Here is a 4,069-nt window from a genome sequence, read left to right as displayed (position 1 = left end):
ATGGCTGCATAATATTCCATCATGTATATGTACCACATTTTAAAAATCCAGTCCACTTTCAATGGGCAACCTAGTTGGTTCCATGTTTTTGCTATTGTGAACAATGCTGCAATAAACATGCATGTGTGCAGATATCGTTTTCTTAAAGTGATTTGAGTTCCTCCGGGTATATTACCAGAAGGGCAACTGCTGAGTCATATAGGAGGTCAATTTTTAGATCTTTTAGAAATCGCCACACTGTTTTCCACAGAGATTGTACTAGCTTACACTCCCATCAACTGTGTAGAAGTGTTCCCTTTTCCCTCACATCCTCTCCAGCATCTGTTGTTTTTTTCTGTTGTTTTTTGAATTATTGATGATGGCCATCCTGACTGGAGTTAGGTGGTATCTCAGTGTGGTTTTAACTTGCATTTCTTTGATGACTAGTGAGGTTGAGCATTTTTTTATGTATCTGTTGGCTTCTCGTTTGTCTTCTTTTGAGAAGACATATCTTTTGCCCCCTTTTTAAAAATTTTCTTGTATAAAATGGCATTTATTTCACATACTTTAATTTCAGAACAAAATAAGCCAAAAAACCATGACATACAACATCCAATCTTGTTGTCAGAAAGGGAATGAGGTCCTTGTTCCCTGCCTTAGACCAAGAGAAAAAAACAACACTAGACAGCAGAGGAAGCCAGGTGGGACAGGACCACTCAAGGCTGCTGTGGGAGCCATGGGGACACTATACAGAGAACAATAGATTGAAACTTTTGGTGGGAGTGCCAACTAGATCAGCCTCCGTGGAAACCAGTGTGGCGATTCCTAAAAACTCTAAAAATCGACCTTCCATATGACCCCGCAATCCCCCTACTGGCAATATACCCGGAAGAACTCAGGTCACTCTATGAAAAAGATATTTGTACATGTACGTTTATCGCAGCATTGTTCATAACAACAAGAACATAGAACCAACCATGCTGCCCATCAAAAGAGGACTGGATTTTTTAAAATGTGGTACATATACACAATGGAATACTACGCAGCCATAGAAAAGAACAAAATCACGAACTTCGCAGCAACCTGGATGGAATTAGAGTTTATCATACTGAGTGATCTCTCACAGAAACAAAGAGCTGAATATCACATATTCTCACTCATCAGTGGAGCTTGAACAACTATCATATTACTATAAGAAAAGGATCGAAAGTGGCCAGAAACTGTGGGGAGTGAGGTCGGGGGGTAGGGAGGTGGGATTAGTAGTAGTCGATACCTGCCTGGAAAGGGGGAGGGCACACCTCATCGATAAGGATACCTGCACCGTGAATATTTGTATACCTAGACCCGAATTGTACCCCACAATTTTAAATAAAAATTAAAAGAGGAAAATAAAAAAGAAACTTTTAATCTACTTCCTCCATGCGAGATGCATCCTAATCGCCCTCAAGGAGGGTAGGGAATCTCATCAGGAACTACGGCACTGGGCTCCTCGGCTGTCACTTCGTATTCATCAGTGCCCAGGCCCAGCTTGATCATGCTGTAGGTGTGGTTGGAGTATGTCTAGGGAAACTCGAGGGAGAAGCCAAAGGAGAGCAGCGCAGTTTTGAACAGCAGCACCACCGGGACCTCGCCAGTCTTGTTGCTATCTGCTCCTGCCGCAGCGTCTTCACAATGAGGTGGTCAGGGTGGATCTCCAGCTGCTTTTTGGCCATCATGTAGCCCATGGTCATGTTGTCCCGGAGTGCCTGGGCTTTTGTGATCTGCTCCATGTTGGCTGTCCAGCCGTAGGTGCTGGTCACAATGCTGCAGGGTGAAGACACAAGCCTATTGGAGATTGCCACCTGCTCAAGGTTCTTATCCAAGATTTCTTTCATGAGCTTGCAGGGGTTCTCAAACTTCGCCTTGCTCTCCTCCCTTTTCTTCTTCTTCTCCTCATCCTCAGGCAGATCCAGACCCGCCTTGGTAACAGAGACCCAGGTTCTTGCCATCAAACTTCTTGAGTGGCTGCACACAGCCCTCATCAACAGGCTCCGTCACGTACATCACCTCAAAGCCGCCCTTCCACACTCACTCCACAAACACAGAGTGGGCAACCTGCTCTTTGCTCTCACTGGTGATACAATAAATGAACTTCTGTGTCTCCTTCATGCAAGAGACATACTCTAATAAGGAAGTCATCACATCTCCTGACTGATATGATATATATGGTATGATAGCACAACTGTGCAGACTGGCATCGCTGGTTGGTGGAATCCTTGTGGAGTCCAAGCTTTAGATTTTTAGAGAATACTTCATAGAATTTCTTGTAATTCTCCTCATCTTCCACCAGCTCAAAGAAGAGTCCAAAGCACTTCTTAACAATGTTTTTGTGAATGACTTTCAAGATTTTCCTCGACTGGAGCATTTCTCTAGAGATGTTCAGGGTAGATTCTCAGAATCGACAACACCACGGATGAAGTTGAGATATTCTGGTATCAACTCATCACAGCTGTCCACAATGAACACATGATAGACATAGAATTTGATGTTATTCTTTTTCTTTTTGTTCTCAAAGAGATGAATAGCAGTGCCCTGAATTCCAACTGATTTTCAGCAGAGAAGTGCTTGCCTGCCAAGTGGTCTTTGCAGTCAGTGGTGAGGCTCATGTAAAATTCTCCTCCTGGGTAAGGTCATCAGGGTTGCTGGTCCAAATGGGCTTGGTCTTGTTTAGCTCTTCCAGATCTATGTACTTCTCCTTAATCTTCTTGGTTTTCTTTTTCTTGTCTTTCCCGCTGTCCTCCTCATCTGAGCCTGCATCTTCGATCTTGGGTTTTTTTCTCATCATCTTTATCTTCCTCTTCTTTCTCACCCTTGTCTTCCTCTGCTTCATCATCACTGAGTTCCTTCTCACGTTCCTTCTCCCAATAGAGGGGGATGGGGTAGCCTATGAACTGCGAGTGCTTCTTCACCACTTCCTTGACCCGCCTTCTTCCAAGTGCTCTGTCTGGTCTTCTCGAAGGTGAAGGATCACTTTGGCACCCCTGCCAGTGGGCTCACCATGGTCAGCAAGAACAGTGAAGGAATCCCCGGCAGAAGACTTCCAGGCATACTGTTCATCATCATTGTGCTTTGAGATCACAACCACTTCTCTGCCACCAGGTAGGCAGAGTAAAAGCCAGCATGAAAGTGTCCATTCATGGAGATGTCTGCACCAGCCTGAAAAGCCTCCATAAAATCTTTAGTGTCAGATTTGACGATAGTTCCCAAATTATTTAGGAGATCAGCCTTGGCCATGCCAAAGCCTGTGCCCACCACAGTCAAAGTACATCCCTGATGGCTGGAGATGATGTCAATTTTCAGCTCTTTACCACTGTCCAACTTAGAAGAGTCCATCAGGCTCTCATAGCGGCTCTTGTCTAAGGCATCAGAAGCATTAGAGATCAGCTCCTGTAGGAAAACTTCCTTGTCAGAGAAGAATGATGCTGGTAGCTTAATGGGAATTGTATTAAATCTGTAGATTGCCTTGGACATCTTATGGACATCTTAACAGTGTTTACTCTCCCAATCCATGAGCATGGAATATTTTCTTGTTTGTGCCATGCTTGATTTCATGATGAGAGACATGAGCTGAGCAATTTCTGGACATCTTAACAGTGTTTACTCTCCCAATCCATGAGCATGGAATATTTTCTTGTTTGTGCCATGCTTGATTTCATGATGAGAGACATGAGCTGAGCAATTTCTGCCTGAATGGCAAAAGTATCCACCTCCTCCTCTCCATGGTGCACTTCCTCAGACATCTTGGAAATGAAGGACTGCAGGCATTAGAGCACAGGGGAGCCAGGGCTGTCTGACTTGCATGCGACACTGAGTGGCACAGGAGTGACAGTGCCCAATTTTTAATAGGGCTGTTTGTCTTTTTCTTTTCAGCACATTTGAGTTCCTTGTAGATCCTAGTTGTTAGGCCTGTGTCAGATATACAGTTGGCAAATATTTTTTCCCATTCTGTGAACTGTCTCCCTGCTCTATTGATGGTTTCTTTGACTTTAAAGAAACTTTTCAGTCTGGTGAGGTCTCATCTGTCTATCTTATTTCTTATGGCATGGGCATT

At 44.0% G+C, this 4,069-nt stretch overlaps 1 pseudogene; it reads right to left on the bottom strand.

Annotated features, from left to right (window-relative positions):
* Positions 1-1,382: 1,382 nt before the first annotated feature.
* Positions 1,383-3,758, bottom strand: LOC103263402 (annotated as a pseudogene).
* Between the last annotated feature and the right edge of the window lie 311 nt (positions 3,759-4,069).

The sequence above is a fragment of the Carlito syrichta genome, unplaced genomic scaffold, assembly GCF_000164805.1.
Source record: "Carlito syrichta isolate Samal-C Ts95f unplaced genomic scaffold, Tarsius_syrichta-2.0.1 Scaffold305063, whole genome shotgun sequence".
NCBI lineage: Eukaryota > Metazoa > Chordata > Mammalia > Primates > Tarsiidae > Carlito > Carlito syrichta.
This window is presented reverse-complemented; position numbering and strand designations above follow the sequence as displayed.